Consider the following 12,797-nt stretch of genomic DNA (forward strand, 5'->3'; position numbering starts at 1 on the left):
ATCTCAGACGAATTATTTTTTGTTATTCGTCTGTAATCTCAGACATTACACCAGCACTTTTAGATTTTGGTTCCGAACGTTGGGATAAGCATAGAAAATTTTCGAGCGCACGTGGCAGTGCGTAAAATGCGTAAAATGTGGCAGATTTTAAGAGAAGAACAACCAAAGTTGATTGCATAGTGATGTTCAGCACATCTTTTAAATTTAGCGGAGAAAGTGTAACATTTTAGACCTGAAGCAAGTTATTAAAATTCAAAAATATTTTCGTAACGTACACCAAGCACATGGATGGCTCAAGGAAAAAAATGATCTTATACAAATTCCTAGGTGGAATTCGCATTCAGAATCTTCCTTAAATTACCATAAATATAGAGAAATTGCTCTGGAACAAGACAATGAGTTTGATGATTCTATTGTAAACATTTAAATAACATGGGAATTTACAACGAATCGGTATATTTAGAAAAACAATCGAGTTGCCTCAGCATTGAATGTACTGCAGCAAGAGTCAACACCTATATCAAAGACAGTCGAAGTGTGGTCTAATTTATTAAACGAAGAAGATTTGAAATCATATAAAAGTTTTTTTCAGAAGCAATCAAGCGATCATATCGGTTTATCTATTCTTATCATTAGCACACATAATGGATTCGAAATTTAACGGACTACATTTAAGTATTGAACAAGAGAATATCGCCGAAAAATGGATATCTAACAATTATCCTGAATATTTTTCAGCCGGAATAACTTTTAAAATTAAAGACGATGAATTTTTTTCGAAGGCGATGTGATAAAAAAATGTCATCAACAGATTTTCATCCTCGAAATGATGGAAAATCATGAAGAAAAAACCGAGAAATTCATTAAAACTAGTGGATTTTGTGATTTCTTTTTAAATTTGCTATCTTGTCCTGCATCTTCGGCATCGATTGAACGATTTTTTTTTAACCTTCGGATTTGTATGGTCAAAATTACGAAAGCGACTTGAAGTAGAAAAAATCTCGAAACTAGTAAAAGTTTACCATTTTTTTACGATCTAATGATAATATAAATCTTGAATGGAATTAAAAATACAAAATACATTTTTATTTAAAACAAATTTAAATTTAAATTTAATTTTATTATGTGTCCTTTTTCTTATTTTATTTACAATTCATTTATAATATTAAATTATTTTTATTTATATTAATTTATATTAAATGATTTATTTACATTATTATTAAATTTTAATTAGATTTTTTGGTTTTTTTAGATGGATTTGTTTTAATGGGTCCAACCCAATAAATCCCAGTTGGACCCACTTTGTCAAACTCTAATTACCGCTCGAGACTCGGCGGCCGAGTGCTCACGTGACGCTCTGGCTCAGGAGCGTCTCTGTAGCCTTAATCTTAAACGTGCGGAGATGTACCTTATGTTAATAAAGAATATTTTCCTTAAGTTAATATTTTTCTTGCAATAATTTTTGTTTTCTTAAAAAAATCAAATACTAAATTTTCTAAAACATTTTGTCATAATAATTCTTGCCTACTAGAAACTATTCAATAATTATTAAATAATAAAAATGTTATAAATTTACATCGAGAAATTTCTAGAATAACTAACATATTTTGTTATAATAATAATTTTATCCTTCTTTGCAATCAAACAAGGAAATGATATCTCATGCATATTATGTTTGCAACAGAACGCAGCGTTAATCTATACACATGCATATGTATATTAGAATCTATTGTTATTGTTTTTTAAAAGATATATTAATTGAAAAAAATGATACTTGATTTGATTTCAAGTCTCTCATAATTTGGTATACTTTTACTAATAATGTTCACTCTAGTTGTGATTTTCTGATAACGTTTGCCATCTTTATATTTTATGCTACAATCATTTTTTTCCTTTTTATTATATCTGTAAAAAAACAGATATAATAAAAAGGAAAGAATGATTGTAGCATAAAATATAAAGATGGCAAACGATATACTGGCAATATTATAGCCTGCCTGGTATGTACAGTACTTATATATTTTATACATTATTTATTAATAAAGCAAGTTCTTTTTCGAAAAGTATTAATATGTTCATTTAAAACATTCATAAAATATATTTCAAGTATCAGTATAATCTTAATCTGATATTTTTTTAACTGTCCTTATATTATTTTTGTTGATTGCATAGCATTTTAATTTATATGTGAACTACACAGTAAAATTAATCTAAGCATAAATTGTTTTCTATAAAGATTATATTTATTTATCATTGTGTCCATTCTTTGAAAATTAACTTTAACTGAATTTTTTTAAAATAGATTAAGAGATGCATAGTTTTATTTTAAATGAAAATTTTGTATAATACTATTGATTAAAATCTCGTTATTTGTACATTTGAAAAAGTATTTAATTATTGTTTTTTTGCTATTATTAGAATAAGGATTATTTTAAATATTTATTTATATTTATATTAAATATCTTTCCTTTAATGATAGAAAATTATGAAGAATTAGTGAATATAAAAATTAAGTTTGAGAAAAAATTGAAAAAAAATAGAAAAAGAATGAAAAATGAAATGCAAAACAGTGAATAAAATGTATTGTTATAAAGTTGAAAGTATAGTACCGGTCAAAATTATATCACCTTTCGATTTTTTGAGCATAACTTTTGTCAAATTGAATTTATATTCATCTATATATTCTTTTTAATTTGTCAACTAATTGAAAGCTATTTTTAATATAACTGTCCCCCTTATGAATTGTCTTAAACAATATGTTATTCAAATATGTAGCTAATGCATATAGCGGACTGTCTATTAATATATATTACTAGATATTATATATATTATTAAATGAATATAAATTAATTTCCTTGGACGTTATCTTACTTTTTCCGAATGTTCCAATAGATATAGCGGTTGATTGCGTGAATGAACAATGGAGTTTCATTTCTAAGGAATGCTCTCTGCCTAAGAAGTTTCTGGGAGTGATACAGTTTGTTTTAGATTCTTTATTTTATTTGACAACAAAATTTATAAGCAAAGCTTCAGCACATGGATTCTCCTTTATCTGTAATAGCGGATCTGGTAATGAGGAGATTGCAGACGATGTCTCTAATGTCATTGAAGATGGACATTCTATTTTACCTTAGATACAATATGTAGATGACATTTGTACTGCAGTTTCTCCTTCAAAAATTGATATTCTTCTACAACGTTTTAATTCATCCACGGCTTCAATTTAGAAATAGGGAGAAATAGGGAGAGAAAAATTAGATTTTTTGGATACTACAATATTTATTATTAATTTATTAATATTATATTTATTAATAATAATAATCAATATATTTTTGATTGATATCGTAAACCTACTTTTTCAGGGAGATTTTTTAATTTTTCATTCAAATCATCCAATTGCACAAAAGAAAGGTATAATTTTTTCTTTAGTTGACAGAGTTCTTTTACTTTCTGACTTTATGTTTCACATGAAAAATTTGACACTTATTAATAACATTTTATTAGATAATGATTACTCATTAATTTCTATTTTTGAAACAGTTAATCAACTTATAAAAAATTTATTTAAAAATAAATAAACATTTATTTAAAAATAAATACACATAAATAGCATAGAGATTTTGTTGGCAATGTCTGTGCGAATGAATCTGCATCTTGGCTTATGATATCATTTATTCCTTTTCACACAGAGAAATTTAAACGGTTCAACAAAAATGACATCTTTTCGTCCTAATAAAATGGGTAAATATATAAAAATACAAAAGGATATTTGTCCCTATACATCTAAGAACAATTTTATATTTTATAAGATTTCGTGTAACAATTGATGTGTCGTAAGTTGGACAGATGGATAGATAATTGAAAACCAGAATTACAGAACATCGTAATCATATTAGACATAATATTGAGTTGTCCGGAAAGTTCGTGCCGACAAACCTATATAATTTAATAAATGTATATTAAAATTTAAATTTTCTGCGTTTAAATTTTCTTTCAACATCGAATTTCCGGACAACCCAATACTTCTATTCATTCTGTGTCATAATGGAGCACAGATTGCAGTATGATCATCATTTCCAACGTTAAAATCTTGGATGAAAAGCCTTGCCTATTGGAAACGCTTAATTTCTGAGATGCTCAATATTAAAAAGCAGAAAAATAGTCTTAATTTACAAACTGACACTGAAGGGCATAAGGCACATATACCTATTGTAAATAAAGTTTGACTCTTCGATACTGATAGTCCGTCATGATCCGTATCAGCGAGCGTATATTGTAATCGACACACTATATCCGTCTTACATAACTGCATTTCATTATATAAATTTGAATTGGTTTTTTATATGGACGTATTTGTTTGAATAATTTACATATGGTTTTGATAAGTTTTTACTTGTTAAAATTATGTTACTTTGATCGGGTTTAGTATTTAGTAAGAAGACTTTTTTTAATCTTTTTTATCGATTACATTTTTTCCAAGAGACATGAAACACATTTGACTGTCATTATTGGGAAAAAGTTAGTGGCGATTTTTTAGTAAAATTAAAGTGTTTTTCTTAGAGGATTGAAATCAATTTATTTAAACCAAATATGCTCCATTATTTTCTATAATATTTTGCCATTTTTGGGGCAGAGCCATAATTCCATCGCGATAGAACTTCTGTGGTTTCTGATCGAAAAACTACTTCAAGTGATTTTCACAGGCCTCTTTTGAAGCTAACTTTACACCTTTAAGAGAGTTTAACTTTACAACTTTAAGAGAGTTCTGCAGAGATCTAAACAAATGATAGTTTGAGGGTGCTATGTCAGGACTATACGGTGGATGCATTAGAACTTCCCAGCCAAGCTCTCGCAATTTTTGCCGAGTCATCAAAGATGTGTGTGGTCGAGCGTTGTCGTGATGGAAGACGACACCTCTCCTATTGATTAATTCTGGCCGCTTCCTCTCAATTGCTTATTGTAATCTCTGCAGTTGTTCACAGTAGAGTTCGGAATTAATTGTTTGATTGGATGATAACAGCTCATAGTGAACGATTCCCTTCCCACCATACACACAACATCACCTTCTTCCTCGTCAATCCAGGTTTTGCGATTGCTTGCGCCTTCTCTCCTTTCTTTATCCACGATCTTTTTCTAGTTGGATTGTCATAGGTGATTTGTCAACTGGTGATCCATCATCAGTTATCATTCTCTTCAGAAATGGCTCAATTTCATTCCGTTTCAGTAATGTATCACAAATGTTAATTCGGTCCATCATGTTCCTAACTCAACTCGTGAGGAACCCAAACATCGAGCTTTTTTTTGTATCCAGCTTTGTGTAAATGATTTAAAACTGTTTTGTGGTCGATGCCTAGTTCCCTGGCAATCTCCACAGTGCTCACACTCGACTTTTACCATGATTTCATCGGACTTTTCAGTGATTGGTCGACCGGAGCGAGGTTCGTCTTTCACATCGAAATTTTCTGCACGAAAGCGAGCGAACCATTTCCGTGCTGCTGATTTTGATAGAGTATCTTCACGTAAATAGCGCAAATTTTTTCACAAGCCTGTGCAGCATTCTTGCCTTTATCGTAGTGATACTGCAAAATGTAGCGAATTTTTTCCTTATTTATTTCCATTTTCAAAATAAAATAACTTTTGAGCCACTTCACCGATTTCAATCTTTTTCGGCTCAAAACAAAGGTTAAAATATCACTTTTTAACGCACGTCTAGTGTTGCCGATGCGATTAGTAGTTGCCGATTGCTGAGTATTTAATGCCATCTAGCGGGAAAAACGCCACGAACTTTTTCCCACATCCAATATGCGAATAATATCGGATTCTACATTAAGACGCACTCGAGTTATTGTTATTATAAAAAATATGCGGGCATTTTCGATAACTAATTTTGTAGTGATCTTTGTGATAAGTAAAGTCCTTTGAAGAGGGCTCAAAGAGAGTAGCCGAAACTTGTAATGTTTTATATTTGAATTTAAAGTGGTTACTTGATTTTTCTTTATTTGTAATTTATTCTATTTAATTGTGTCAATTTAAAATGTGTTTGACTCTTACTTTGCCCTTTATTTATTGTTATTTATTTTAAATAACAATGTTCTGTTGTTAATATTTGCTGACAGATATGATACGGAGGATGCTGCGAAAAATATACATGTATGTGATAATACAAAAAAAATTAAATCAATGAAAAGAAAACCACGAATTATAAGTGACATTATTGATAGAAGAATTGTTATGATATTATATTATTATAAAGATTGTGTGTTTCGCGAATTTTCTCTGTCCAGATCCATTCTTGGAACGTTTGTGAACTGTGCAGTATCAGGTTGCTCCTCGCCCTCGATGAAATGGACTGCATAGAAAGCATCCGTGGAAGCCTCAAGAATACTACATTATTATTCATATGCTATTAAATTCATTATAATTATATTAACATCGTTGTAATGTCTGGCTGTCAAAAACAAGTTGACAAACCGGCCATCGCTTTAAAGCACATACTATAGCTAGGAGTCGCATGACTTATACCTGCACAGCTGATCGAGCCGCGAGCACGATTTCCTCATCACGGATCTCGTACCACTGCGTGAACCGCTATTACAATTCTTACTACTTGTTCGGTATCCCTATGATTCACGACTAGTGAATCTCTAGTAATATCGCCTAATCGCATCGATGAAAAATCGATGAACCCACGAGATGTCGATTGCTCAACTGTGCATACATCACGCATAATTGATCGAAAAATATCAGATCATCACGGCTGCTCTAACTGTCGAATCGACAGCACGTGTCTCGTCTCGTGAAAAGGTTATCGCCGCGCTACCGCTAAGATCCTTCCGTTTCTGTGAAACACGTTCGCCCGCGTTCGAGGCCTGTTTAATAAAATTTGAAAAACAGAGGAGATTTCATTTTTCTCGACCAAGTGCCCTTGAAGTAGTAATTCCGCGAGAAACGCTCGAACGATGATCGCCTGGCCACGCCATTACGATTTCTTCGTGCGCTCAGCAAGATCGCCAACACTACTACAACTCTTTTAAATAAGTTATGAAACCGCAACCATTTCAAAAACACAACATTACCAATAAAAAAGGAGGAAGGATTAAAAAAGAAAGGCATTTTAAATATTCTTGGCTAAGTGAAGATAATTTTAAAAGATTTGGCTTCTCATCCTACAGATAACAATAAAGCTATGTGCATTTCATGTGATATTGTTATTAGATGTTGCTGATTTAACACGACATGCACAGACGGCCAAACAATAAATTAACAAAATAAAAATCAAAGCCTCAATGAAACAGTGTTTCTCACATCGAACAAGTTAAACACGCGGAAATAAAATTAGCAGCATTTTTTGTAGAACACAATGTTGCTTTTTACATCGCAGATCATTTAACTCCATTATTAAAAAATATTTTCATAGATTGCATTATTTTCTCGAATTGCACAAGACTTTTCATTGACTCGAATTAAGTGTAGTCTTTAACAAAATTGTTAAAGAAGTTATCGCGAAACGTAAAATTTGTAGAAAATTTACAATCGCGTCGATTTTTCGTTTTATGATGAAAGCACTGACATCGCGAATACAAAAATTATGTACGTTCTTGTGCAGTTTTTATCGCCAAATAAATAATTAAAAACGCAATTATTAGAACTAATATCTTTAGCTGCTATAGATTGTTCGGCAAGAACTTTTTCAAAATAAATTTTCAAAGTAAACTTTTTCAAAAATTTCAAAGACCTATTAGAGATAATAATGTATCTTTAAAAAATATAATCAGAATGGCAAATGATAACGTGTCAATAATGATTGGCCGTAAAAACTTTTTTTCTTATTTACAATCAGAAGTACCGGATATAATATTAAAGTGCATTTATCATTCAGCCGCGATCATAGCTAGTAAAGCTTGTGAAAAATTATCGAAATCATGTGAAAATTTAATTAGACATATTGTCACTGTTTCGGGCAGTGCAAAGAGATGTGCAATTTTAATAGAATTTCAAGATTTCTTTGAAGTAGGAAAAAATAAAATTCTTAAATTATCAAATACAAGGCTGGTTTTATATAAGTGTGTAATTAGAATTCTACACAATTCGTGTTAACAAATTTCTTTATTTCTTTATTTTAACAGTACATGACGATAAGTTAAAATCTGCGGAAATTATTTTATCAGAATTAAATAATGTAATAAAATCATATTTATCATTTTTAAAATATTCGTTAAATTTTTTAAGTTTTAATGCTTTCTTTCAATCACGCAAAATTTTGGAATGACGGTCCATGATCGCTTAAGATGATCGAAATCAGATTAACAGGCCTTGACGATTCCGAGGAACTAGGCAAGATAGGAGAATGTCTCTCAGGACATAAAAGTGGGGAACATAAACAAGACTCTCAATAGTTTAAAGATCGGTTGGATACGGTGCCCGATAGACGCAGGGAAAAAGATGCTAATGGTTTCTCGCTTTGAGATGACTGACTTTGAGATCGACTGGTCCAGCTGTTGGGCGTACATGTAACGATTGACATAGCCACTTATAGCAGCCAGTGCCTACGTTAAATATATTAAATTAAATGTCTTTCAGAAGTCTATTAGATATACTTATTTATTTATATGCAGTTGTATTCAAACATTAACAATTTCTTAATATTTTAAATTTAAATATTTTATTTTTGTAGATGCGTGATAATTTCATTGATTGGAAATTATTATAAATATAACTTTCATATTATGAAGATTGTAAGATACAAGAAAATTGCGTATTATTTCCAAATTCACAATCAATCATATTAATCCAACTAATACAATGAAAATGAGAGTTTCTTTGGCAACTCAGATATAATACGTCTGTTATGCTTGGTAAAAAACAATCGAAATATTTTTTTATTTTAAAGATATTTAGTAATAGTTCAAAACCTTACAAAAGGTTTAGAATTTTATGAAAGAAGAGATCGATGTTTTTTAAATTGTCGAGAAACAATAAATTTTACATTATAAATAAATAACATGTTCGATGCATTAAATTAACGTATTTCCAAGTCAAGGAATGATATTATGATTAAAGATTTCCAAGTAAGCTAATAAACAATTTTTTATCTTAAAAAGAGAGATATTTTATTGAATTTGTTTAATCAAAATAACACATATTGTACTTCAGGTCCTTAATGATTCTTTAAAGTGGTTAAATGATTAGGAAACTGAATTAATCAATAAAATAATAATAAAAAAATAAAAAATATTAAAAAATAAAAAATAATAATAATAATAAAAAATAAAACAATAATAAAAGACGAATTTTTAATTGATACAAGGTTTGAGAGTAACATTAACATCTACAATAAATTTAATAAAAATCTTAATAGAGGAATTTAATTTTAAATATGTTTTAACGGACAAAATTATACAAGACTGTTTAAAAGTATGAACATTTTCTCTAAATATGTGTATATCGAAATATATCAATTAAAATTAATAATTAATTTATTTCAAATTCTTATATTACAGAAAATTTTTGGAATTATTCGTCAAGCTGGATGTCAAAATGATCACCTTACATTTCCCACATTTCTCCAATTATCGTCTGTTGTCAATATAAAATAGTATAATAAACCATAAATAAAATCTCCCAAATTTGGGAATTATTCTAGTATCGAAAGTAATAATAATAATTCGCCATTAATTACAAAAAAAAAATTTTAATCTGTTTTTAATATAAATATTATATATAGCTTACATAGAAGAACATGTTAAACAAATAAAATCAAAATTAGATGGATTTATTGAAACACTTCAATGAGAATGCGACGATATTATTGATGAAGATTATGAATTAGCACCTGTACTTGATTGCATAATTTATTATGTCTCGAGTTTTATTTTATTGCAAAAAAAATGATAAAGCAAACATGTTCTACATGTAAAACAGCGTTCATACAGCTTGCAAATTCTGTATCAGAAACAGAATTAGTAAACCTAAAATCTCGAGAAAGACTAATACATCTTAATCATAAGCAATATGGACTTTTTCAAACAACTGAATATTATTTTAAAAAAATTTAAATGTCTTTAACATTTACGAACAAACTATTGATGATGTGATAAATAATTACAACACATTTCACATTTTCATGTAATGATTATTAGACGTAAGTTTGTATTTATTATTATGTAATGATGTGAATGTGTTAATATTCACGCAAAATAAATAATGATTTATTAAAAAAAGCATGTGAAAAAAAAAACAAGCACGATTATATAATACTTAAAAATGTATAATAATTAATTTTAATTTAATAAATTTCTATTTACCTATAAATTTCTATTTATAATTAATTTCTTTTTTCCGATCATAAAATTTTCAATTCGTTGTATGAAATCTTTTTTATTCAAATCAGCCACGCGAAAACGGTATGTGACTACGTTGTGGCTGCTATGGCGTCGAGCGTGTCTGGGCAATGACTAACTAACAGCGAAGGAGAATTGGCGGAAAATCATTTGGGGGAAAATTAAGTTTGCAAATAAATGTTATTCATTGATTCTAATTCATATGCCATAAGGTGGTTTAATACAAACTCAAATGATTGTTCAGAACGTACAGATTAAAAATAGAGATATGATTGCGTGCGTATGCTCAGATATCGGTATCGCATTATTAAGGTAGAATATGAGAAACTAAGAAAATCTACAATATAAGCATTTATCTGATGACGCGAGCAATTACCTAATGACATGAACAGTAATCGATGTCGATTTCGCAAAACATAGGATGATTATTAATGATTATTAATCTTACCGAGCGCTAATTAAAATCTATCGCTGAGGCTTACAAAAGATCCGCACGTAGAATGTCATGATACCAGAAGAGAGAGAGAGAGAGAGAGAGAGAGAGAAGAAGAGAGAGAGAGAAACCGGAAAAAGAAGTGATTCGAGCGCCGCAACTATCGCTTGCAATGCCAGAGTACTCCCCTTTCAGTATAAACGTTAAGGAAAGAAATACTGATTAAATTATCGCTAGAATGAAAATAATAGAAAATAAAATTAAATGAAACAAACAGAAACTTATGGTTATTAATCACTTAATGAAATATCGCGCGAATTAATTAAATCTAATAATCTTTCGCTTGATTGCTGGACCAGGATATGTCTTCGGTTCACTTTGTACTGGAATGTTAGTTGGAGACGTAGTGGAGTAATTTCTGAGTCTTGAATTATTAAATAAAGAGCTTAAATCTATCGACAGTGGCGTTGATATCACATCTGCCGTCGACTTCTACAGCAAAGACTTTGTCCGAAATGCGCTCTAATATTTTATGTAAGTGTACGGTTGATCTAAGAGATGCCTATTACCTTCTACTTTGAGGCAGACGTGAGAGCAGTAATACAAGTCTTTATGAAAAAATAACTTAGGTCTAATGAGAGGTTGGTCTAGGTCGTGACTTTTGCATAATTACGCGGAAATCCTCGACGAAAATTCGTGGGTTGCTTGACATTTCTTCACAGCAGAAAAATCCGATATTTTGAGCGTAGTGCCATAACTAATTCTGCTATAGAAGTACCTAGATCTTCTCTGAAACAAGTTCTTAGTCTCCATAATATTATTGCAGTGTATCAGTCCATTGAGTTTCACCGTGGCACATTAATGCTTAAAGAGTTTAAAGAGCGATGTCATCGTTCGATGCCATTAGATTCTGGATGGTATACAGTTGTCCGACAACGTTTAGGACCGACGAGTTTGATTAATGCGTCGAACAGCTGCGCTTCGAATTGCGAGTCCTGATCAGTTGTGATTAGGCGTAGCTCCAAATCTGGCCATCCAATGAATGAAAAACATCTTCGCTATCATGTCTGCAGTACAATCCTGTAATGGAATAACTTTCGGCCAACGAGTCGATCAATCGAGTCAATCGATTGTTAATAAATACCTGAAACCTTTGGATGGAGATAGAGGATTGACAATATCAATATACGTGCTCGAAACGTATCTGGTACTGGTATTTTGATAGGAGAGATATGATTATATCGAATTTTAGATTGTTAGCATGCTAGACAAGTGCGGATCCATTCTTTAATGTCTTTAGCCACACAAATTTTTGGGCCACACAAATTTGCCAGTGAGTTGCTCTGCCGCTTGAATGAAACATTTGATGAACCATATCAAAAACTTCATAATGATCCAGGAATGTATGGTCTGATCTCTTCTTCTGAAGTGTTACAGTAAATGTTGGATGCTGTTTCCGATAAACTTTTGAGCTTCAAGACGTTGATGTAGATTGATGTAGATCAGTTGTTGCAATTCGTCGTCCGAGGCTTGAGCTTCTGCAATCTCTTGCATATTGAGACTAATTAGCATCGTGATAATGTCGATGCGAGATAATGCATCTGCTGAAAACAATATTTCCTGAAAGATCCAGTGCCTGAAACATGACGTACATCGAGTTGTAAACTCCGAAAAGAAGAGTAGTTGACGGGTTTGTCTTGGTATTTGATCCGATTTTCTTGAATGCGTACACGAGGGGTTTATGATCCGTGATAACGTGAAAGTTTCGTCTCTCTAGCATCAGAAATGTTTGATAGCTGCATAGATAGCTAATAATTCTTTTATTAATCATATGCGCTGTACTTTGTTTGCGTAGGCATGAGCTTCCTTGAAAAGAAACTGAGTGGTTGTAAAAATCCGTTGCTGTTGCAATATCGTACTGATTGCTGTCTGAGGCGTCTCTTTGTAATGAGAATGTTACCTTGCTGTCTGGATGCAAACGAAGTGACTTAAGCGAGATATTCCTTAACGTTGAAAGGATTTTT

General features: G+C 30.8%; 1 pseudogene; it reads right to left on the reverse strand.

Moving 5' to 3' along the window:
• Nucleotides 1–12,158: 12,158 nt before the first annotated feature.
• Nucleotides 12,159–12,553, reverse strand: LOC105621733 (annotated as a pseudogene).
• Between the last annotated feature and the right edge of the window lie 244 nt (nt 12,554–12,797).

The sequence above is a fragment of the Atta cephalotes genome (assembly GCF_000143395.1).
Source record: "Atta cephalotes unplaced genomic scaffold scaffold00037, whole genome shotgun sequence".
NCBI lineage: Eukaryota > Metazoa > Arthropoda > Insecta > Hymenoptera > Formicidae > Atta > Atta cephalotes.